The sequence below is a fragment of the Tachypleus tridentatus genome, chromosome 1 (genome assembly GCF_004210375.1).
Source record: "Tachypleus tridentatus isolate NWPU-2018 chromosome 1, ASM421037v1, whole genome shotgun sequence".
Taxonomy (NCBI): Eukaryota; Metazoa; Arthropoda; class Merostomata; order Xiphosura; family Limulidae; genus Tachypleus; species Tachypleus tridentatus.
The window spans coordinates 162,385,935-162,412,935 of record NC_134825.1 but is presented as its reverse complement, the minus strand read 5'-3'; the positions used below and the strand labels follow the sequence as shown (position 1 = coordinate 162,412,935).

Genomic DNA, 27,001 nt, shown 5'->3' with positions numbered 1-27,001 from the left:
TTTAATTTATAAGTTTATTTTTTCACGTGATGTCCTTTTATTGTACTATCTCTTGTTATGTCCTTTCTTTTGGCAGTTTGCGTAAAGTGTTCTTTTAAACATAACTCGTCTCACTAAGAAATATTTGCTCTTTAGCACTCGTTTTCATAATGTACTCTTCCGCTGAGTGATGTGTCTAAACATAAAGTTCAGTCTGAAGAAATGTCACGTGATTAAACGAAGTTTCTGGGACAGGTGTGGGTTGGCGTACAAGGCGTGGCACTGAAAAGGCCAAGTTTCGAGCCCGAAATACACCGCTTTACGTTCCGTACTTTCAGTTTTGGGCCCGATATAGAAGTGACAGTCATCATTGCTATTTGATTGAGAGTAGCTATGTAGATGACATATGCTGCTAACTGGTCATTTTTTTCTTCGATTGCTGGTCAAAATGAAGGACGGATATGCCCTGAACCCTGTGATCTCTGACCTGACTATATAGTGTAAAGTACCGTCCATGTTGAAAATACTAAATGATTCCCCTCTATCTTAAATTCATTGAGAACCTGGTTTTTTGTAGTACTTTTCGTTTCAAATTATTGAAATGTATTGTCATATTACAAGTTTCTCATTTCGGTGTATCTCATAAAATAAGATCAATACAGTATACAAAAGGGGGTTTGTACAGAGAAAATACTATTATTCTATATTGAAGAAACAGATCACAAGAAAAAAAATTGGTTGATATTATTATTATTATTATTCTATTGTTGAAGAAACAGATTACAGGGAAAAATGGTTGATATTATTATTATTCTACTGTTGAAGAAACAGATTACAGGAAAAAAATTGGTTGATATTATTATTATTCTATTGTTGAAGAAACAGATCACAGGAAAAAAAATTGGTTAATATTATTATTATTCTATTGTTGAAGAAACAGATCACAGGAAAAAAATTGGTTGATATTATTATTATTCTATTGTTGAAGAAACAGATCACAGGAAAAAAATTGTTTAATATTATTATTATTCTATTGTTGAAGAAACAGATCACAGGAAAAAAATTGGTTGATATTATTATTATTCTACCGTTGAAGAAACAGATCACAGGATAAAAGCCGGCTGGTTTAACTGATTTTTTTTAATGAAAAAGTCTCACATAATATAATATTCCGTTCATAAGTATCTTTACAAATGAAAGTTTACCCTTCAGAGTAAGATATTAAATTATAAGTAGTGGATTCATAAGTGGATAATCTGGCCATGATTTTATTCCGATAAGGATGGGCAACATTTTTTAAAGACAAACATGAGACCTGTTTGTTAAATGCCTGCATAGTAAGTACTCGTACATATGCATGTCAAAATATCTTAAATGAAAAAGTAACAGAGGTCATGTTTGAGATTTGTGTTTTGTTTTTTGCCAGCAGACAAATATATTCGTTGTTTGATGAAGATAATGCTTCCTCTCAGATGACACGTAACTCAATATTGTGCGGTTGGCACTATTAAGTAACTGCAGTCGTTCTAGTTTATCACTTCGATGTCAGCAATGGTTGTGCTTAGTTTATTTGTTGTCAAGTGCAAACCTGCACAAAAAGCTATTTGTGCTTTCCATAACGCTGGTATTGAAACCTGATTTTGGCGTTGTAAGCCCAAAGACTTAACGCTGATAATTATAGCCCTCGTGTAGCTTTGCATGAAATTCTGAAAGAAACGCGTGTTTAGTGTAACCAACATCTGGCTTCAAAGTAACGGTAACAATACGTTAAAATGGCCCGTACTAAAGCTATGCTGTTAAAACAAAAAAAATTCATTTATACGCTCACAACTTGCTGCTGGTCTGTCAATTAAATAACCGTAAAAAATAACAAATCGTTTAAAAGTTTTTTAGACTTCGGTAAACAATTTTTAAAACTGTGACTAATACGTTAAAAAGACTGCCAGCTTTAAAACCATTGCCTGTAGTATTTGTTTGTTGTTGAATTTCGCGCAAAGCTACACGAGGGCTATCTGCGCTAGCCGTCCCTAATTTATCAATGTCATACAAGAGGGAAGGCAGCTAGTCATCACCATCTACCGCCAAATTTTGGGTTGCTCTTTTTACTAACGAATAGTGAAACTGCCATCACATTATAACGCACTCACGGCTGAAAGAGCAAGCATATAAGGTGTGACGCGGATTCGAACTCGCGATCTTTAGATCTTTAGATCTTATGAGTCGAGCACCCTAACCACCTGGTCATTGCCTGTATATGTAAATAGTGAAGTAATCTACATTTTTATGCTAGTAACAGTTATAAAGGCTAAAATTCTTCATTACAAGTGTTGTGCTGCAAATACTAATATTAAAATAAGTATTTAACTTTTCACCACGGGTATCGAAATCCGGTTTCAATCGTTGTAAGTCCGCAAAGATACGGCCTGGCATGACCAGGTGGTTAAGGCACTCGACTCGTAATCCGAGGGTCGCGGATTCGAATCCTCATCACAGCAAACATGCTCGCATTTTCAGCCGTGCGGGCGTTATATGTGACGGTAAATCCTACTATTCGTTGGTAAAAGACTAGCCCAAGAGTTGGCGGTGGGAGGTGATGACTAGTTGCCTTCCTTTTTAGTCTTACTTTGCTAAATTAGGGACAGTCAGCGCAGATAGCCCTCGTGTAGCTTTGCGCGAAATTCAAAAAACGAACAAACCAATATCAAATATAAAGTTTAAATAATCTTATAAGTTCTAATGACTAATAATAGATCTCAAAAATGTTAAAATAATTTAATTTTTTTTATTTCGCGCAAAGCTACATGAGGGTTATATGCGATATTCGTAAGTAAGTATAATTGTAGTTTAAATAGCAAAGGTTGCAGGATATTTTAATTTATAAGTTTATTTTTTCACGTGATGTCCTTTTATTGTACTATCTCTTGTTATGTCCTTTCTTTTGGCAGTTTGCGTAAAGTGTTCTTTTAAACATAACTCGTCTCACTAAGAAATATTTGCTCTTTAGCACTCGTTTTCATAATGTACTCTTCCGCTGAGTGATGTGTCTAAACATAAAGTTCAGTCTGAAGAAATGTCACGTGATTAAACGAAGTTTCTGGGACAGGTGTGGGTTGGCGTACAAGGCGTGGCACTGAAAGGCCAAGTTTCGAGCCCGAAATACACCGCTTTACGTTCCGTACTTTCAGTTTTGGGCCCGATATAGAAGTGACAGTCATCATTGCTATTTGATTGAGAGTAGCTATGTAGATGACATATGCTGCTAACTGGTCATTTTTTCTTCGATTGCTGGTCAAAATGAAGGACGGATATGCCCTGAACCCTGTGATCTCTGACCTGACTATATAGTGTAAAGTACCGTCCATGTTGAAAATACTAAATGATTCCCCTCTATCTTAAATTCATTGAGAACCTGGTTTTTTGTAGTACTTTTCGTTTCAAATTATTGAAATGTATTGTCATATTACAAGTTTCTCATTTCGGTGTATCTCATAAAATAAGATCAATACAGTATACAAAAGGGGGTTTGTACAGAGAAAATACTATTATTCTATATTGAAGAAACAGATCACAAGAAAAAAATTGGTTGATATTATTATTATTATTCTATTGTTGAAGAAACAGATTACAGGGAAAAATGGTTGATATTATTATTATTCTACTGTTGAAGAAACAGATTACAGGAAAAAAATTGGTTGATATTATTATTATTCTATTGTTGAAGAAACAGATCACAGGAAAAAATTGGTTAATATTATTATTATTCTATTGTTGAAGAAACAGATCACAGGAAAAAAATTGGTTGATATTATTATTATTCTATTGTTGAAGAAACAGATTACAGGAAAAAATGGTTAATATTATTATTATTCTATTGTTGAAGAAACAGATCACAGGAAAAAAATTGGTTGATATTATTATTATTCTACCGTTGAAGAAACAGATCACAGGATAAAAGCCGGCTGGTTTAACTGATTTTTTTTAATGAAAAAGTCTCACATAATATAATATTCCGTTCATAAGTATCTTTACAAATGAAAGTTTACCCTTCAGAGTAAGATATTAAATTATAAGTAGTGGATTCATAAGTGGATAATCTGGCCATGATTTTATTCCGATAAGGATGGGCAACATTTTTTAAAGACAAACATGAGACCTGTTTGTTAAATGCCTGCATAGTAAGTACTCGTACATATGCATGTCAAAATATCTTAAATGAAAAAGTAACAGAGGTCATGTTTGAGATTTGTGTTTTGTTTTTTGCCAGCAGACAAATATATTCGTTGTTTGATGAAGATAATGCTTCCTCTCAGATGACACGTAACTCAATATTGTGCGGTTGGCACTATTAAGTAACTGCAGTCGTTCTAGTTTATCACTTCGATGTCAGCGATGGTTGTGCTTAGTTTATTTGTTGTCAAGTGCAAACCTGCACAAAAAGCTATTTGTGCTTTCCATAACGCTGGTATTGAAACCTGATTTTTGGCGTTGTAAGCCCAAAGACTTTGCATGAAATTCTGAAAGAAACGCGTGTTTAGTGTAACCAACATCTGGCTTCAAAGTAACGGTAACAATACGTTAAAATGGCCCGTACTAAAGCTATGCTGTTAAAACAAAAAAATTCATTTATACGCTCACAACTTGCTGCTGGTCTGTCAATTAAATAACCGTAAAAAATAACAAATCGTTTAAAAGTTTTTTAGACTTCGGTAAACAATTTTTAAAACTGTGACTAATACGTTAAAAAGACTGCCAGCTTTAAAACCATTGCCTGTAGTATTTGTTTGTTGTTGAATTTCGCGCAAAGCTACACGAGGGCTATCTGCGCTAGCCGTCCCTAATTTATCAATGTCATACAAGAGGGAAGGCAGCTAGTCATCACCATCTACCGCCAAATTTTGGGTTGCTCTTTTTACTAACGAATAGTGAAACTGCCATCACATTATAACGCACTCACGGCTGAAAGAGCAAGCATATAAGGTGTGACGCGGATTCGAACTCGCGATCTTTAGATCTTTAGATCTTATGAGTCGAGCACCCTAACCACCTGGTCATTGCCTGTATATGTAAATAGTGAAGTAATCTACATTTGTATGCTAGTAACAGTTATAAAGGCTAAAATTCTTCATTACAAGTGTTGTGCTGCAAATACTGATATTAAAATAAGTATTTAACTTTTCACCACGGGTATCGAAACCCGGTTTCAATCGTTGTAAGTCCGCAAAGATACGGCCTGGCATCACCAGGTGGTTAAGGCACTCGACTCGTAATCCGAGGGTCGCGGGTTCGAATCCTCATCACAGCAAACATGCTCGCATTTTCAGCCGTGGGGGCATCATAATGTAATGGTCAATCCCACTATTCGTTGGTAAAAGAGTAGTCCAAGAGTTAGCGGTGGGTGGTGATAACTAGCTGCCTTCCCTCTAGTCTTACACTGCTAAATTAGGGACTGCTAGCGCAGATAGCTCTCGTGTAGCTTTGCGCAAAAGTTAAACGAAACCCGCTAACCACTACGTCTCCGAATCAGTCATTGTTCTGAAGAAGCAAATATTGCCGTCCTGTAATTTGAAAAATGGTTATTCAGCGGTCCACATTTAATACCTAAAACCGGTTCAGTGTCATATCAACACTTCTCCAGACTTTTTTAATGACTGCGTTAATTTTATATTAATATTTTTCTTTTGCTTATATTTTCAACAACCAGTTTTTTGTTGTAAGTATTATTAATGGTGAGACGTCAGTCAGATCTTATATGTAATAACCAGAACATAAAATTCGCCATATATATTCATATGTGTAATGGTTAGGTATGTGCACAGTTAGTAAAAGCCCAGTTTTTAACAAAAGAAACCTTGTTTATAAAAACAATACTTGAAATTATGTTTATTATTATATAATGAAAAACCTATGTAGGCTTGTCTCACCAGATAGTGGTTTATTATAATGTTGGCCATGTATGAATATGTGAGAAGATAAACTAACAAATCTTTGGCTCGAGTTTTGGGTTTAAGGGACAGTTCCTGTTTGCATTTAGAGTTGGATAACCTCTCGTCTTCTGTACTGATGTCTTCTTCAGATCGACAACCTCTGAGAAGGTGATTACATGAAAACAAACAATTTCGTGTATTACAAACTGATGATTTTAAAAAATGCTCAACTGGTTTCCTAGTTTGATTTTATTACTATTTTTGTAAGTAAAATATTACTTGTAAATAGATAAAGTATGTTATGTTATTAAGATATTAGAAATTAGGATAAATAAACCACAATAAACTGTTTTCGAGCAGCTTTAAAAACAAGTCCTGTGTACATCTGAAAAGAAAGTTCAAAACTTGTGAATAAAGTTGTTTTTTTTCCTTTTTTATAAATTTGGAGATCCGTTTTACCATAACTGTCGTGTTACTTCGATTGCCTTTTCTCTTTCTTCAGGGCTCCGGCATGGGCAGGTGGTTAAGGCACTCGACTCGAAATCTGAGGGTCACGAGTCGAATCCCTGTCAGACCAAAATGCTCGCTCTTTGAGCTGTGGGAGCATTATAATGTGATGGTCAATCCCACTATTCATTGGTAGAAAAGTAGCCCAAGTGTTGGCGGTGGGTGGTGATGACTAGCTGCCTTCCCTCTATTCTTATACTGCTAAATTAGGGACGACTAGTGCAGATAACCCTCGTGTAGCGTTTTGTGAAATTCTAAACAAACCAAACCAAAATCTTTCTTTGGTTTGTTTTCTTCGTGTATTACACGATTTAACACTTCCACTTTTGACCACCGAGAATCATATACTCATGATTTAAATAATTGTATTTTCATGAGCTTATTAAACCGTGTATTGGTGTGGAACATTTTTGTGAAAACATGTTTAATAGACCTCGTACAGAATAGAAGTGGGACTACAATTTTGCCTTGTACAATTCATGTACAACTACACAGTTTCCTAAGTTAACACAATTTTTGTTTTGTTTTTTAACAAAACAAACAGTAACAACACGAAGCTAGGTTTAAACTTACTTCAGACAATATGAGATCTTTATATCGAGAACTAAAAAAAAAAGTTACTTTAATATCGGTTTTCTTAGAACTCTTCATGAAGAAAATATTCCTTTTTGGTTATACTAACTTCTGTGTTCACGCCGGTTCATGCGATGTGTGATAAAAATGCAATTATCTCAAAACTGACTTTTTTTTTCACGAAAATATTATTTTCTTTGTATAATAGGATAAAGTAGAATGAACTTAGTAGTTGAAGCTGCTTTATTCAAATGCCGTTTTTGCGTGGAATGAAATAAATTAATAATGATTCTTCTGTTTGGTGCACCAGTCATTGTATATTGCCCACCTGGCTTCCCTATAGTCAGTCAGTAAGACTCACACTGATAGTTTTTTTGTTCTTCAGTGGATTGGATGTGTGCCTAAGAGGACTAAAAGCTAAGAGGAAAGCTTTTAGTTTAGATTATATGATAAGATAAAACGTGGCAAAAGTTTAAAACATACAATTTTACGAGTAAAATATCAAAAGTTTTGTTCATCATACATAGTAGCTATAACGAATTTGGAGCACGTGGAATTCTACTGTAACGTTTTTATTTTATCTTAGTAAAGTATATTTGTTTCTTTTAAGTACCAAACATTTAGTAGGATGTGTTACGTATTATAATTTATCTTTGACGAGTCTCCGATCTATTATATTACGTACGTTACGTATTACGATTTCAAATAACCTGAAATTAGAATTTGAATTTAAGTTAATTAATTAAATGTTAATATTAATATGTATTAATTTTATGATGTTTGCCAACAAGATTGATGCACACAATTTTCTTTCTAAACACAAATATATTTTAATATACAAATAATAATACAATTTATAATAACGGTTATTACAAATAGTTATTTAAAAATATTAGTTCATATCTAAACAATTTACAAATTCACAAACAATATTCAGTCTTATATCTGGTCTGGAATATAGTATTTTATCTACGGTCCAGGTCCACGAGGGACAAATTACTTGTACACTGATATACAGATATGCTCTTTTCTTGGCTGGCCTCACACTCTTACAAACTCACTTTTTACCGAGGAAGATATTTAATGTCCTCGTAGAAATACTAACGTCCGAAGTTAATTCTCTGAAATTGAACGGTTCGTAATATTCGAAATTTATAAACCTTCCTGGCCAAATTCTGTAGTTTTCCTATTAATAATCGTTAATCACAATTATACCTTCAGGGGCTTATAGTAAACTGACTGTAGCTGATCAGTAATAACAGTTGTCTCTTGGCGCATCGGTTTATATAGTTTAAGGCTAGATTTTCGTAAAACAAATGTTGATTTTTACTTGCGAGAATCTTCTACAAATTTAGATAATATACATAAAAATGAAATAAAAGTGTAGCGATAAATCCGTTATAGATGGAAATAGCAGAAGTGCGTACTATACTTAAATTATTGTACTATCCGTACTCAGACAGCCATCTTACCATAGATATAATTCACATCTTTATTTTGTATAAATATTAATTTGGTTAATAAGTCACAAAAAATATCCTCCTTCCTTATAAGTGCTTTGGAAAACGATTTCCAAAATGAAATGCAAGAAAATTCTCTCGAAGAAAATATCAGTTGAAAGAGTAGAATTGTATTAAAGATTAATTAAAATGGTTTGTAATTTTTAGATTAATGGATTTTCTAAAATTTTCATTGGCACTGAGGTGAGCCAGCTAACTTACGAACACTTGTACTTAGGAAGCCCTAATTGTGAAACGGATAATTCTTGGCTTGAGTTCCTAAGCTTCAAAATTACGTTTCGCACTTTGAGACCGTGAGAGCGTTGTAGGAGTGACAGTCAAATACCACTATTCAATTTGAGTAGCATAAAATTGACGGCAGCGGATTCTGTTGACTAGCTCGTTAAACATTCCATTTAAGTCTAACATTCAGTGAATAAGCATATCGGTAAGCACTGTAAAGACAGCTAGGGATAAAAATGGCCGCCGTTAGAGTCTTAAATCTCTATTACAACAACCTTCAGTTTAGTCAATAAATATTGCCAAAGTAGAAAACTGACGAGTAGTGTAACAGTCAAATACTCTGCTGATTATTCTGAATCTGGCGTCAGAAGAGCTGGTTCTCCAGTACTTGAAGTTGTTGTGTTGACTGTTTAGCGTATCCTCACTTCAACACATGATATCAGTATTGTGTTTCACTGACTTCAACACATGATCTCAGTATAGCGTTTCTTAACTTCAACACATGATGCCAGTATCTGAGGTCATCCTGCAAGTGCAACAAAGAAGCTGGTAATGACACTGACAATAAATATTGCCATTGAAGTTTAAAAATAAAACATATGCTCACTTATAAACTGGCGTCAATTAGTATTGTTTAAAAGAAAACGAGGGACAAACAAGTTATTAAAAACTGGAAAAAAAGCAAGGATAAAGTTATGGTGACAATGTCAACAGGTATAGAAACAAGGCAGAGATGAATTTACAAAAACTATTGAAAAGACCCTAAATACGTAGCCAATTATTTCCAAGGAAAACTTTTTATCTTCAACTAAATGTTGAATTCTTTTTATTTTCGTGAATTCAGAGTTTAATAAAATGATCTAATTTAAGTAAAGAATCTTTTATTGTTATGAAGTGTTGCAAAACTTATTCTTTTAAGCTTTTAACATTAACTCAATGGCTAGTTTTGTAGATATAAGTAAAGAACCCTTTGTTGTTATGAAGTGTTACAAAACTAATTCTTTTAAGTTTTTAACATTAGCTCAGTGACTAGTTGTGTAGGTATTTTTGTGTTTTATTTGCTATCTTGTTACTGTATTTCTTGCATTACCATCCCTACGTCATTATTTTCTATTTCCTTTTTTTTTTTGTAATTACTTGTAGTGTCTAACAAAATATTTAGTGAAAACAAATAGTTTATAGGAGCTTCTTGATTGTATATGTTATCGCTTGTATACGTCATCAAAAATTAACTGATATTTAGATTGTATTACACGTAAAACTAATAGAATTAACAAAAAAAAATTCTGTAGTTTGGAAATGTTGTCCAGATAAGTGCGCTATTTAAATTTAATGTCCAGCTACCATATGGTTATGTATCATGTAAATATATGTCTCACATAGTCATGTGGTTAGGGCTCTTTACTCGCGGTCTGCGGATGCAGATTCAAATGCCATCATCATACATGCTCACAATTTTAGCCACCGGATGTTGTAATGTTACGTCTAATTTCTCTGTTTATGGGCAAAAGGTAGTCCAGGAGCCACTACGGGGTAGCATTGATTAGCTATCTTCTCTCTATTCTATCACTTGTGCTTTCTCATTTTTAATCTTTATACGGTAAGTCAGACGTAGAACCACAAATCCGGGGTTCTATTTCCCGCAGTGAACATGACGGATTGTTCTGTATAATTCTGGACAACTCTCGAACAACTTTGCACGAAATTCAGTGAACAAACAAACAATAAATTGAGTATAGTACTCAATAAATATCGATATTTTTTTTTGAAATTCCTGTACCCGAACTATAAACTGGATTTCGATACCTGTGGTGGGCAGAGTTCGGATAGCCCACGGTGTAGCTTTGTGCTTAACTCCTAACAACAACTAAACCTATACACGATTGAAGAAGTATTGAAATTATTTCTTATAAAATAAGAAACTGAAAAGCTGTGCCAGAGAAGATAAAACTTCTTTTAACGATAAAAAAAATCTTTGTAAACATAATGAATGAAACTTAAGGCTAAACCTTTGTTTCCCATCAGATAAATATAATAAGGAACTTTTTTTTTTTAGAATTTTCCTAAGATTTACTTGAAATAGAGGTCTTTTAACGCGCGTCTTTCCTTCTACAATTACGGTATCATAACAAATGATAGATTACCTAAGCACGTTTAGAATCACTAATGTATTGACAAGTTATGTATCATGTAGAAAGTACAACTTTCATTCGCATTTTCTGTATTTCTACCCATTTGTTTTTCCACCTTGTCAAAATATCTTCCTTACTATTATTGTTTTAAAATATTCCTTGTTTCCGAGAGAAAAGGGCCACACCTGACTTTGAACACCCAAGGATTTTCGTCAACGTTCTTCCTCATACTTTCTTGAAAGACAAAAGGGAGGGGGAGGGGGGTAGAAAAAGTAACATCGTGACGTTTACAAGAAGGTCCATACCAATATTATGAAGACTCCAGCAGCGGTCAATGACGAAATGATTTCTTGTACTTAAAATACAAACTCATTGTAATGTATCAATCGTTTCTGTATAATGAAATCAGGATTGAATATTTATTTCTCTTTATTCTGTTTTAGTTTCCAAATCTCTGTGTCGGTAATGAAAGGACTCAGTTATTATAAAACAATTTCCCAGGTGTCTCAGCAGAAAGGCTTAATACATTAGAAATAGGATGAGCAGAGTAAATGTCGCCAGTTTTCTACATTTTGTCTTGAAAAACAAATAAACGGTTGTTGTTGTTTTTTCTTTTACATCAAAGCCATGGAGAGTCATCTTGTCGAGATAAATAGAAAATGTGTAAAGACATGTTTGTTTGTTTGTTTTTGAATTTCGCGCAAAGCTACTCGAGGGCTATCTGCGCTAGCCGTCCCTAATTTAGCAGTGTAAGACTAGAGGGAAGGCAGCTAGTCATCACCACCCACCGCCAACTCTTGGGCTACACTTTTACCCACGAATAGTGGAATTGACCGTCACATTATAACGCCCACCCACAGCTGAAAGGGCGAGTGTGTTTGGCATGACGATGATTCGTGCCCACGACCTTCAGATTACGAGTCACACTTCTTAACCCACCTGACCATGCCGGATCACGTATCTTTGTACCTTAGTCTTAAGTCCCTATTCCTCCTGTGTAGTTTGGACAAATCTATAGAATGATAATACAGTAGAGTCCTCTAAGAAAATATTATCATAACTCACGTGACATTAGATGGGTGCCCAATCACTGCCTGATAAACTATTTTCAAAAATGAGAATTTGCTCAGTGCACAAAGGTACCACCATAATATGGACGAATGTGATCACCTACTAAGTGATATTAAAGCACGAAACAGCACCGTAATATGCGAGGTTTGATTATCGCAAACTTATCTTCATGATTCGAGAGAATACTGTCGTGAACCACGTGACAGTCAGTCTGGAGAAAACCCTCGCCGGCACGCACATTCACGCTTTTTGTAACAGCTATAACGGTTCGTAAGATAAACCGAAGTTAACTCCACAGTTGACACTGTAAGAAAGCGTTTGTAGCTTGAACTGCACGTGCTATCTTCTTTTACATGTACTTGTCAGTATGAGCTCTCAACAGAAGGTCTGCCAAACAAAAACTACGTTCATTATTCACGAAACAATGAAGTGAACTTTGCAGAGCATAATAAACCGTTCTTGTTTCTGGTGTCGTAAGACTGTTTGAAGTTTTCAGTTATTTATAAGCTAGTGTGTTACAAACGTTAAATACGTGGAGCTACTACAACTGTATTTTCAGTTGGTTTGCTTATTTACCAAATTCTGTGGTAAAATGGCTCGTTACTTCAAGCTGTGGTCTATCAGGAATTTTTCGTCCATTTTTATTAATTATTTTATATCCAATTTACATTTGTGACTACCGAGTATTTTCACCCGAGTGCTGAGGATTTGACGATTCTCATTCTTTGAGTGCCCTGGAAAAACTACGACACTCCCCAGGACGTTTTGTATATAAGTTTGTGATACCACAAGGTATAATGGTGCCCTGGAGCATGGCGGGAAGGTTCCAATTCCCACTCTGAGTAGTTAATGATATATTTTCCTCCCTTTTTTGCGTAGGAATAATTATTTATACACGATGTCTTTCACAGATAACAAAGACGTCCTTTTGTGGCTCGCTGTGCATAAAATCAAAGGTGCCTCTAGATAATTAAAAGATTCAGAGCTAGGGTCTTGATCTCACGAGGATTTTCGGTGTTGCAGTATAATATCTATCATGGCTTTCTATTGTGATTGGCCCGGCACGGCCAAGCGTGTTAAGGCGTGCGACTCGTAATCTGAGGGGCGCGGGTTCGCATCCCGGTCGCGCCAAACATGCTCGCCCTCCCAGCCGTGGGGGCGTTATAATGTGACGATCAATCCCACTATTCGTTGGTAAAAAAGTAGCACAAGAGTTGGCGGTGGGTGATGATGACTAGCTGCCTTTCCTCTAGTCTTACACTGCTAAATTAAGGACGGCTAGCACAGATAGTCCTCGAGTAGCTTTGTGCGAAATTCCAAAACAAAAAAACAAACAATCTATTGTGATTTATCAAGACACTAACTGGGGATTCAGGGCACTGTGTAGTGGTGCTTAGCGAAGCCTATTCATAAAATTAATGTATTAAATCTTCAATGTTTCAGGACTAATTTGTGGCCTACAATAGAAATAATTTATCAAAAATATAACGCAAAACGTGTTGAGTAACCGTGTTAACGGTTTCTACAACTAGTAAAATATGAACACACGATTGTAAAAGTTTGCAGAAAAAGTTGTGTTAATAAACAACGTAACGTGTGAATAATTTATTTGCTAAATACAGACGTTTCTTAATCTGTGAAAAGGCTGAATGGCTCAGATGGAGTTTATTGGCGCAAAGCAACTAGGCTATCTGTACAGGGTGACCCGTAAGACCCTACCCATCCATATGTTATTATAAATAACGTTATAATACTAATGATGAGTTGAAGACAGCTGTTACCGCGACATTTGGAACAATAAATCCTGCTATGTTGAGGATAATGTCTCACAGAACATGGCGTCGCATAATATTGTGTAGCGAGAATGAGGGACAGCACACAGATACACTGGATACATAAGATATATGGATGGTAGGGACTTACGGGACACCCTGTATATATAGCGCTGCCTGTTATCAAGTTCGAAAAAGTTTTAATGAATATATTGATCTTGTGTAAAATTAATTTCTAAAATGCAAAGGGAATGCAAGTCTAATAAGAATTATCATGTTTAACGTTAATAAATTGTATCCTGTCTCTTTTAAAACAAATTTCTAAGGTGCAAACAATACAAAGCTATATGTAAAAAAGTTTCAAGCCTCCAAATTACTGCTTTCTGTTGGTGGGTTCACGAATTTCCTTCAGGTCTAATAATTTTATTATCTCCCTAGCAGCTCTATGGGCGACTCTTTGTGGTCATAACTATTAATCTTTGTATTCACACTGAGAAAAATTAGAAAGAAAATCATTTTATGAAACGTAAAATTTATGAGAAGCTGCATGTTAAAAGTATTCGGATTGTGTTCTGCAGTCACATTCAATTCATTACACCTAAATGTTTCAATTTACGGATCACAAAGTCTCCATAAATTTTCCTCATATACACTGTTATGTTGTTACATATTACAAATGAAAACAATATGAAAATATTTAATTTTCCATGAAGGTGACAATATAAACCAACTACTGTTTCACAGACGTTTTAAATTGTATTTCTCTTCGACAAGTAGTTGTTTTTATTGCGTTGTTATGTTAAACATATAAAGACAGTTTCAGTTAGAAGCTGTAAAGTTTTTGTGTAGTTAAACTGCTCCACATTTCACGGACAACGAAGGTGATAATATTCAGGTTACAATCCTTTCTGTGTCTATGTATGGAAAATACACTGAGAGACAGTACAGATCGATGAAACACGTGAAATTTCTCTGCCGACCTTATAACCATCACATACGACGTCACACGAGCACTTGTATCAAAATGTGCCACGTCGTAAATTAGCGTATGTGGGGTAAGTGGTTTCGAACAGCGTTTTCCTGTCCACTACATGGAACTTGTGTGAAAAAAAAAAAAAAAAAAAGCTTCGGCCCATCATCATGGAGGAGGAGATGAAAACATGGAATTTAAACTGTATGAATCTTTCATCAGGTTTGATTGATTCAAAGTAACGTTCAAAGAGCTCGGCCACTGCTGTAATCACACTGTTTTAAGTCGATAGTCAGGTGTGAATTCTTGTCCGTTTTGAAGTATTTGTTATAGAAATTCGATTGGTGGAAGTGAAAAACGTAATGTATATTGCTGATAAATATTATTGCATTTCTTTTCGAGATTGGAAATAACCGTTAAGAAGTTTGTTTTTCGATTTCGTGCAAATCTACACGAAGGTTATCTGCGCTAACTCTTGGGCTACTCTTTTCCCAACGAATAGTGGGATTGTTCGTCACATTATAACCCTCCCAAGGCTGATAGAGCGAGTATGTTTGGTGCGACAGGGATTAAAATAACCGTCCCTAATTTAACAGTGTAAAACTAGAAGGGAGGCAACTAGTCATCACCACTCACCGGCAACTCTTGGGCTACTCTTTTACCAACTAATAGTGGGATTGACCGTAACATTATAACGCCCTCATGGCTGAAATGGCGAGCGTGTTTGGTGTGACCGGGATTCGAACCCGCGACCCTCAGATTACGAGTCGAACGCCTTAACCCACCTGGCTATGCTAGGGCCCAATTATCATCTGACAAGCATTACTTGTATATATTCTTGATCCCTTTGTTTATCCCTAACGGTGCACACCTGAAAAGGAAAAGAAGGGTTTAGTATATACAGCACCATCTAGGTTATATTAGTAGTTAAATATCAGAAAACAAAATAAATACGGTAATTACGAGAACTGTCATTTAACTTCTGTAAACTACATTTATCGACACGTCTTAACAAAACTACTACAATGCTTCGAAAATTACTGTATTTAACTGTTAGACACTGGAAGCAAAACAATAAATAAATAATTAAACTGTCATGCATTACATTTTTAGTTCCCCGCTGGCACAGCGGCGAGTCTACAGATTTACAACAGTAAAATCAGAGGGTTTGAATCCCCGCACGGCAGATAGCTCTCTGCGGCTTTGCTCTAATACAAATAAAGTAACCGCTGTGTTCTCTCACTAACAGGGAAACATATTAGCAGGATTTCAAGTGAAACAGACTACTGGTTCGTTTCCTGTGACCAGATTATTAGGCGGCAATTCAGTTTTTCATTGTATCTATTCTTATATATCTTAATTACGAAGACCGCGTAAAGTGTTTACTCAAATTTATTAGTGTCTACAATTATATGACGTATTACTGACTTTATTATTCACGTTCTTAACGAAACTCACTTTTTATTACCAGCATTTACGTGATTTTGACGTTAAAGATCATACGCCTTCGATTATATACGTTATATCGACTTGAAATTGTGGATAAATATTAGAGAAATTTCCAGTCGTAATTAGTAAAAAATGCTGTTAATTAAACAGCGGTTCTCAGGTTTTAGTAACCCATGGACCCTTTTCAATTTAAAAATACATTTTATGTGGACACCCAAACCTATCAGTGATTTTTGTTTTGAGAAACAGGGAAAAAATATTACATGTAAATGAAAAGCTACCTTTGGAAATTAAGTACTTTTATTCGTATGTATCTTAATTTAGAAAAATATTTTTATTCCGTAATTTTTTATTTTATTTTTTTAAATTTCATACATGACCCCTGTATCGTAGCGGACCCTAGCTTGAGAGACGTTGGTTCACCATCTTCCTTGCTGCTCGAACTGGTAACTAAAGAACAGCACTTGCAAGAAGCGAGCTACTTTAAACATGTAATGTGTGTTTTCTTATAGCAAAGCTACATCGAGCTATCTGCTGTGCGCACGGAGGGGAATCGAACTACTGACTTTAGCGTTGCAAACTCGTAGGCTTACCGCTGTACCTGTAATACCTATTATTTTAAATATGTGGAATGTCCAGTTTGAGCACAGTCGAAGAACAATTCACTTTCATTGTTGGATGGTGGCAACATTTAGAAGAAAACATAAAAATTAAGAACCATTCTGATAGATTAAAGCATTTAATGTTACTAAGTATGCAGTTGTTTTACAGCGGATCAAACTCAAAGATTCCATACAACAAGACTTGAAAAATATCGTTTTCCTATCCTTCATGAGCGTTATGAATGATATGAAGTCACCTCATGACTGATATCTTAAATAACTAGTGTTTAAGGTCACGCCATGACTTTTATTTTAAATAAGTTGGGTTTAAGGTCACGCCATTACTGTTACCTAAAGTAACTTGCGGTTAACCTCGTGTTATGATTGTTACCTAAAATAATTTGGGGATAAGGTCACATAAAAAACGTTATACGAAAGACGTTTGGTTTTTTGTTACGCCATGACTGTTTACTAAAATAACTTTGGATTAAGGTCATGCTATGATTATTACTTAAATATGTTATCTCAAATATATTAGGATTAAAGACACGCCAATAACTGTTATCTCAAATATATTAGGATTAAAGACACGCCAATAACTGTTATCTCAAATAACTTGGGATTAAGGTCACGCTATGATTGTTACTTAAATATGCTGTCTTAAATACAGGGTGTTCGAAAAATCACCGTGCAGTTTTGTAAGCATATGTCTATTCAGTCTATTTCAAGCCAGCAACTGGTAGCGGTGTTTAGAAACAAAATAAGAAGGATCCAGGCCTGTATTGATACCAACAGGGGTCACTTTCAACATTGTTTATAATTGTCATTCATATTTACCTCCTGTATTCTATATTGAAACATGTCTGTTAATAAATGTATAAGTGCACAGTGACTTTCCGAACACCCTGTATATTAGGATTAAAGACACGACAATAACTGTTATCCTAAATAACTTGAGATTAAGGTTGAGACATGACTGTTATTTTTAATAACAAAGCTATATAAATGATATCTGCGCACAACTAAACACACTTTTTAAAATGATAAGCCAGAGGAGGTAGGTGGCAACAACAAACTGAATAGTAAGGTTTCACAGCCACTCATATAGCACACTCACGGTCCTACAACTGGTAACGAACTATGAACATCAGATTCAATAGCAGACAATGGTATAGCATAGGCCATGAAATACATCCTGTGTACTGTTGGCAACAGCATGTTCACAGCAAGAAATAAACACTGAATACAATTAAATATAATACATCTTTAAACATGAAATGACCCTTATACACTATTAGTTAATAAAGGAAAGGTATAATTTTGGGCATCAGATATGTTTTTTAGAACGTTTAAGAAATGCACATTTTAAGACATGAATACACTCCGTGCACTGTTAAAACATGTGCATGTTAAGGTATAAAACCATTCTTCTATATTGATTATATAAGAAGTTAGACCAAGTGGTTAAGGAACTTGACTCATAATCTGAGGGTCTAGGGTTCGAGTCTCCGTCACATGCTCGTCCTTTCAACCGTGTGAGCGTTATAATGTTACAATCAATTTAACTATTCGTTGGTAAAAGAGTAGCTCAAGGGTTTGCGGTGGGCGGTGATGACTAGTTACCTTCCCTGTAGTCTTACACTGCTAAATTAGGAACGGCTAGCGCAGATAGCCCTCGTGTAGCTTTGGGCGAAATTCAAAAAGAAAACAAACAAACATTAAATCAACCAAGTGTACTATTGCAAGAGAGCATTTAGGACATGAATCCTGTGTGCTAGTGACAGCTTAAGACATGAAGTAGGTCCTTTTAAATTATAGGACACGAAATCAATCTTTGTCGCTCTTGGTAAAAGTGACATCTATAACAAAAAAAAAATCATTATATGTACCTTTAACAAGCGTTGTACCTTCAACCATGACATTAATCCTTTTTGCTACTGGTTTGTTTTCGTATAACGTCAGTATTAAAATTTCAGAATGCATCTACGTGTTTTAGGCAGTATTCGGGTTTTAAACGGGTACTCACGAGACAGTGAACGTTTTTATTATATCGTGAATACTTTATCCAACCTTGCGAACAACGAAAATTAATTTGTGTTAATTCGCAAGTTAAATATATTTATCATTATCTTTGGATATCGTAATCAGTGTTGCAAGCAACGAAAATTTGTTATGTATCAACCAAGTTTTCTATGGGAATTTTTTTTTTCACTCTAGAAATGCCAGTGGAGTTTCGAATGAAATTAGAAATTCTGTTCGTTTTCAAAAAAATAATTGCGTTGGTCAATAACTTGCGCTTATATAAGTACTGAACTTTTTTATACTGAGACTTTTATATAATGGGTTTGAAATATGAACTACTTTCAAACAAGTTTCTATCTATTAGAGATTGGTATTGTTACTTAATATACATGCATATGTGTACGTATTTGTATCTATCTATATATGCACACATACACAGATAGACGTAAGTATAAAGTGTAATGGATATTTTTCACAGTTTTATTGGAATTCAACTACCAACTTACACGAATATTGTGCATGTTATATGTTATTTCTATTATTATGAATAGATATTGCTCTAATATCTATCCATATGTCATGTGGTTATAGACACTAATGGATCGTAGTAAACCATCTTTGGAATAGACATCAAATGTCGATTTCACGTCACTTCACAGAATTCATTTTCCTTCTCTTGCTGCCACTAATTAATTAGAACACTTCTCTGAAACTTTGTAGAATCGACGGTAACTCCCTGTTGTGGAGACACAAGTGTAGAGGACGACTTTCCGAAAGGGAAGACGTCGTCCTCTACACTTGTGTCTCTAGAACATGCAGTTGTCGTCCATTCTACAAAGTTTCATCATGAATACTCTGCCTAAACAATCTATCAAAGAACGCTTCTTTGTTTGGTTTCTTATAGCAAAGCCACATCTGCTGAGTCCTCTGAGGAAGTTAAAACGCAGCCAACCATTAAGGGAAATTACGAACTAACTTCTGAAATATTGAAAAAAGTAACGTAACTGGAATCTATTTGTGCGTCCAAGTTGAATTTTTTTAATGAAATTCAAATCCAAATGTGATTCTATCCTACATACTCCGTTATCTTTTTCGGACTACCATGTTCACAAAAATGATCGGCCCGGCATGGCCAGGTGGGTTAAGGCGTTCGACAACTAATCCGAGGGTCGCGGGTACGAATCCAGGTCGCACCAAACATGCTCGCCTTTTCAGCCGTGGGGGCGTTATTATGTGACGATCAATCCCACTATTCGTTGGTAAAAGAGTAGCCCAAGAGTTGGTGGTGGATGGAGATGACTAACTGCCTTCCTTCTAGTCTTACTCTGTTAAATTAGGGACGGCTAGCGCAGATAGCCCTCGAGTAGCTTTGTGCGAAATTCAAAACAAACAAAAACGATCAAACCAGCTTTAATTTGTACAGCCTTGTGTTATTTCATGCCACTAATCACCGCAGTCCGCACAGTTGGTAAAATATTGCTCGTTTTTGACATTTCTTCTCTCATCAGTTAGATCACGAGTCCGCCATTGCATGTAAAAGTCTCTATACAAGATTACACATCAAATACATTCATATTTAATTAAGACGATAAGATCTGGTATAACGTAGAACGTTTTATTTCCGGTCTGCTCTTGACAAAGATAAAAATAAAAGCCCTGTGCTCGGTTTTTCTTAGCGTAGCTTTGAAAGCCACGGTCATCTAACTTTTATTATGTTTATTTAATCGTGATAACAATCGAAAAATAAATTAAACAAGACAACATACAGATAAAGAAATTTTCTTACAAATGCGCTATACACGTGAGAAAGTTCGAGCTAAAATACACATTAACGGTTTTTATTTTTTGTTACTCCCCAAGTACGTAAAGCTGTATATATATATTTATATATATATACTTTCCATGTTTGTTCATTCAAACAAAAACCGGATTTCAGTTTCTATGACAACATACACGTGTGTTATATTCGATGATAAGAATGTATGATATATACAAATGTGGCATAATTACTGTGCTAGTACAGACGTGCTGAGGTGTGTCGTGTGTACAACCAGGTACTATCGTGGTATGATCACTGTACTGGCAGAGACGTGCTGAGGTGTGTCGGATGTACAACAAGGTATTATCGTGGTATGATCAATGTGGCAGAGATGTGCTGAGGTGTGTCGTGTGCTAGTATCGTGGTATGATCACGTACTGCTGAGGTGTGTCGTGTGTACAACAAGGTATTATCATGGTATGATCACTGTACTGGCAGAGATGTGCTGAGGTGTGTCGTGTGTACAACAAGGTACCATCGTGGTATGATCACTGTACTGGCAGAGACGTGCTGAGGTGTGTCGTGTGTACAACAAGGTACCATCGTGGTATGATCACTGTACTGGCAGAGACGTGCTGAGGTGTGGTGTGTCGTGTGTACAACAAGGTACTATCGTGGTATGATCACTGTACTGGCAGAGACGTGCTGAGGTGTGTCGTGTGTACAACAAGGTATTATCGTGGTATGATCACTGTACTGGCAGAGACGTGCTGAGGTGTGTCGTACTGGCAGAGACGTGTACAACAAGGTACCATCGTGGTATGATCACTGTACTGGCAGAGACGTGCTGAGGTCGTGTGTGTCGTGATCACTGTACAACAAGGTATTATCGTGGTATGATCACTGTACTGGCAGAGACGTGCTGAGGTGTGTCGTGTGTACAACAAGGTACCATCGTGGTATGATCACTGTACTGGCAGAGACGTGCTGAGGTGTGTCTGAGGTGTGTGTGTGTACAACAAGGTACTATCGTGGTATGATCACTGTACTGGCAGAGACGTGCTGAGGTGTGTCGTGTGTACAACAAGGTACTATCGTGGTATGATCACTGTACTGGCAGAGATGTGCTGAGGTGTGTCGTGTGTACAACAAGGTACTATCGTGGTATGATCAATGTACTGGCAGAGACGTGCGTGCTGAATGGTATGTGTGTCGTGTGTACAACAAGGTATTATCATGGTATGGTACTACGTGCTGAGGTATCGTGTGTACAACAAGGATATGATCACGTGTACTGGCAGAGATGTGCTGAGGTGTGTCGTGTGTACAACAAGGTGCTATCGTGGTATGATCAATGTACTGGCAGAGATGTGCTGAGGTGTGTCGTGTGTACAACAAGGTGCTATCGTGGTATGATCAATGTACTGGCAGAGATGTGCTGAGGTGTGTCGTGTGTACAACAAGGTATTATCATGGTATGATCAATGTACTGGCAGAGATATGATCACTGTACTGGCAGAGACGTGCTGAGGTGTGTCGTGTGTACAACAAGGTATTATCATGGTATGATCAATGTACTGGCAGAGACGTGCTGAGGTGTGTCGTGTGTACAACAAGGTACTATCGTGATATGATCACTGTACTGGCAGAGACGTGCTGAGGTGTGTCATGGTATGTTCACTGTACTAACATAAACATGCTGAAGTATGTCATGTGGACTACAGGTTAATACAGTTTGTTGTTGAAAGTGACTTTCATCAAATTATGATTTCGTTTGTAATGTAGTGGCAACAAGAAGACAGAGAAAACAGAATTAAAAGTAAAGAAAATCAAACAAAACAAACATTTCCAGAAAGTGCTCTCTATTCGTTTTTGTTTTGTTTAATTTTGCTATCTCAGAAATTGAAAATAATAATGTTGTTATTGGAATAAATCATTTTCACGAAGAAAAATATAAAACATATGAAATAGAGCAGTTTGTTTTCTACCAAGATATAGTGTAAAACTACAAAACAAAAAACAGTTTCTTGGTCATACATTATTTTGGGCTGACAGAAGAAATATCGAATTCTTCTCTGAACAAATACTAAGATTTGACCGTTATTTTTGTACCTTAGCTCTTGGTCTCAAAGAGCAGAGTACTTTTCTGCAAGGGGTTCGATTCCCCTCGGTGTCCTCAGCAGATAGCTCGATGTGGCTTTGCTATATGAAAACACACATTTCTGCAGCAACGGGTCGTGAACCATAAATATAACTATCGAATTCACAGTAATGGCCTACCAACCACTAGGCCATATCTGACCATACTTTTTATTTGTTTGACGTAGAAAACACCAGCCATTGGTCATATTTAGTATATTAATCGATTTTTAGCATACCAAACGTACTGAAGTGAAACCTTCGCCAAAAAAAACCCAATAAACTAGATAGTAAAACCTGAATTACTCAAATAACTTCGATGATTCTGTAACACAATAACGGAAAAAGTGACTAAACTTGTTTCATCTAGGTATGAATGAATGCTACGACAACACACAAACAGCCGTCTGTGCCAGTATATATAATTATTGTATAGATTTCAGTAAAACGTAGAATTAAGATTGAACATATATATAATCAGAGGTTTCAATGACAATGTTTTGATAACATTAGTAAAATCAAGTGCCAGGGAAGAAACATTTTATGGAAAAATCTCTTGTCGACGAAACAATAAAATTAACTTCTAGTGTGCACATTAGAAGGCGCAGATTCTTCAACCCTTCCCTATCCCTTTCGGGGCCCGGCATTGCCAGGTGGGTTAAGGCGTTCGGCTCGTAATCTGAGAGTTGCGGATTCGAACCCCGGTCGCACCAAACATGCTCGCCCTTTCAGCCGTGGGGGCGTTATAATGTTACGATCAATACCACTATTCGTTGGTAAAAGAGTAGCCCAAGAATGGCGGTGGGTGGAAATGACTAGCTCCCTTCCCTCTAGTCTTACACTGCTAAATTAGGGACGGCTAGCGCAGATAGCCCTCGTGTAGCTTTGCGCGAAATTCATCAAACAAACAAACGTGCTAAAACAAACAGATGAAGCTACTTGAACCTTTCATAATTACATATATTATATTAATAATAAAAAGTTCATTTGAAAGTTCATTGCGTTATATAATGTTATAAAAGTAAGGACTAAAATTAGTAAAAAACAAAAACAAAAAAACAAAACAATTATACTTTTCTTAAACCGCCGGTAAAACAGCGAAGTTAGCTTTAAAATGTTTTCGAAAATTATATGTCAATTACTTCCGACCGTGTGTTTCCGGTGCACCGGGTAACGGTGAAGGAGTGCTGTAATTGGTCGAACGTATAAAAACAAGGCTTTTTTCCAGAAGCTTTTCGTTCATATTTTACACATAAATTAATGGTTAAATTATTTTTTAAAATTTAATTTGTCTAATTCTCAAGGCCAGGTGGTTAAGGCACTCGATTCGTAATCCAATGGTCGCGGGTTCGAATCCCCGTCACGCCAAACATGCTCGCCCTTTCAACCGTGCGGGCGTTATAATGTGACGGTAAATCCTACTATTCGTTGGTAAAAGAGGAGCCCAAGAGTTGGCGGTGGGTGGCGATGACTAGCTAGCTGCCTTCCATCTATTCTTACACTGCCAAATTAGCGACGGCTAGCGCGAAATTCAAAAACAAACGAACAATTAATTTTCAAATACTTTTCTACTGTTGCCTAGATTACTTTGCATGCAGCGCTTAATAGTTTCAAGTAGTTAATTTATGTATGAAATGTTTTAGTACTTGAAACACGAAGCACATGTTTTCCATTCGTTAGTGTTAGGTAAGACGTTTTATATATTAAAAAAATATATATAAACACGCCATATAAACCGTAGATCAAAATAATGGAAATACGTTATATTTACTAAATAACTTGTGATAAATTTAGTCGAATAGGTAAACTACGTCTTACGACAGTATTGAATATCAAGTCAGCGTCTTATTTAGATGGTAATTCTACAAAAAGTGTGTCTACTTAAAATTACAGCACTTCCCTGTTTGTATTGGAAGGAACAACATTCTGGCCAATCGCATTCTAGCACTCTCGTCCTAAGCCCAAATGCAACGTGGCTTTCCGTTGGTTAACCGTATTGCATGACGCATTGTAATTGGTGCACCTTTCTCAAGGCAAACAGGCCAGAATCTAGTAGAACGTCTTACACGTACACTTCTAGTAGTCAAGGCTCCTGCCTTGTTGGGAAGGCCTCAAGTAAGGATTGCCTAAAGCAGGTAAAAGTTGGCAAATTATTTCTTAATAATATAGATGCTTATTTGAATAATAAGTCCTTATAGATGTTATAAAGTCAAACTAACCGCGAAAAAGCCATTGGTAAATAGCACAAAATGAGGAAAGAACGAAGCTGATGCTGTACGTACGTGTACACCATCAGAACTTTTGCACGGTAGGTAGCAGGCAGGGCGTTCGATCGCGCTCCGACGTGGAAAGTGAATGAACGGAGTCGCCCGCTGATTTCTTAATACGATGATGGACTTTATTGTCTGTAAATAAAATCGCGCTAATACTGTTTAATAATTGCTCCGCGCAATGGGAAGGAGGGAAGATAGTTGATTTTCTTCTACTCCGAGAATTGGCTATCAGACCAGGAAGCCTTGGTTTAGGTAGAGTTTAATGAATATTGTAAACATCTTGTTCCTCTGGAAAGACGAAAGCTGTGTATTATAAGAGAACATATACTACTGATAGAGTGTTTGAAATAATTAATTGTTTCTATGCTAGATGCAACTTTAATATGAAAACATAAACAGTAGTCCTTGGTATTTAGTAAAACAATGATAAATATAATCTTAATATTATCATCCATCAAACTTCCAAACGTCTCTTCTGGTAGTTCATTATTAACAGAAATGTGAATTCCCTGAAAATTCCCAATCTGTGTGAGTATTATTCTTTTTCTGAGAATTCCATATCTACATTGATATTATCATTTTATGAGATTTTCACACCTATAGAAATATTAACGTTTATCTCGAATTCCACACGTGTGGGAATATTAATCACTTTCAATTAAATCCAAAGCGATGTTAATCGTTCTTTTACACATTCATGTGTAAATCCTTTAACAACTTATATATATATAATTATTGCAGGTTTTATACATATATATATAAACCGGTTTTTGATCAAAGACAAAATAATCTGTGTATTTTATTAAACTAAAGGAGTCGTCACCTGTGTAAGTAAATTTATGCATTTTTACCACTTAAATTTTGAAATTTTAATTAATTTTCATATAAAAACCATAAACTATGTTACAGTTTATTTGTTTAAACGAAACTCAGAAACTCAACCACGCGTAAACAAATATTGTGATTCTACAAAACTTAAGTACATTTCATGACCTATTAAAACTGGAGTGAAGGTTTTAACTTCCCAGAAAGACTCATCAAGAACATTCGGAGAATTCTGTAGCCCTTATATTGGTGTGCCAGATGGTCATGGCCTAGTACTTTTTGTGCTTAGACAGTAAAACCTGGTAACGCATGGCTCGCGACTCGCTGCCGCCAAAATACGTTCCGCATTTTGAGGTCGTTGGTGCACTGTAGGAATGACCATTAGATCTGATAATTTAAACATTGTTTGATACTTTACTCGTAGTGGTGTAGAGAGTATTGCTTAGAATCTGCTGGTTTTCTAACATAATTCAGTCACTGCTTGATACTTATATTTATGTGGAGGGTATTGTTTAAAATATGCTGGTTTTTCAGATAATTTAAACATTGTGTGATACTTTACTCGTATTGATGTTTCTTTTTGTTTTGTTTTAATTTCGCACAAAGCTACGTGAGGGCTATCTGTGCTAGCCGTCCCTAATTTAGCAGTGTAAGGCTAGAGGGAAGGCAGCTAGTCATCATCACCCACCGCCAACTTTTGGGCTACTCTTTTACCAACGAATAGTGGGATTGACCGTCACAATATAACGCCCCCACGGCTGAAAGGGCGAGCATGTTTGGCGCGACGGGGGTGCGAACCCGCGACCCTCAGATTACGAGTCGTACGCTTTAACACGCTTGGCCATGCCGGGCTGGGCCTGGCACACAACACATTTCCTCATCTAGTTTCACATCTCTTCATGCTGTTAATGCAGTTGAATATTTATTCACAAGTTGTTTTGCTTTGCAAAAATTTACATAAGAGCAGGTCCTTCTCAGTACATCTTTCAAACACTTAACGAACAAATAACAGTAATACAGGATAGTGGAGGACTCATCTAGCTGTAAAGAATATCTCAGTCGGGAAACTAGCTCGTTCCCAATGGCAGCAGCAAGATCTGTTATTCTTCTGGTGACAATATTGTTTGACAGCTGTAATACCTCATTTTTTTTCAACAAGCCTACTCATGAAGCATGAGTTACAGTATCTTTCACATAAAGTTTAATACGTTTTTTTTCCAATCACACAAGTTTCTCGCGAAGCGCAATGCGCTAACCTTCTT

General features: G+C 36.1%; 1 protein-coding gene across 5 annotated transcripts in view; it reads left to right on the top strand.

Moving 5' to 3' along the window:
• The window catches only part of LOC143229333 (uncharacterized), a 140,897-nt gene that overhangs the window by 47,134 nt on the left and 66,762 nt on the right, over positions 1 to 27,001 (top strand). Inside the window, exon 1 of one of the 5 annotated variants that reach the window (XM_076461522.1) lies at positions 24,681 to 24,776. The exons of 2 other annotated variants lie outside the window; for them this stretch is intronic. The gene's annotated coding sequence lies outside the window, so the exon portion shown is untranslated. Of the gene's footprint in view, positions 1 to 24,680; positions 24,777 to 27,001 lie in introns of those variants that run through there. 2 more of the 5 variants (XM_076461569.1, XM_076461564.1) reach the window with 2 other exon arrangements.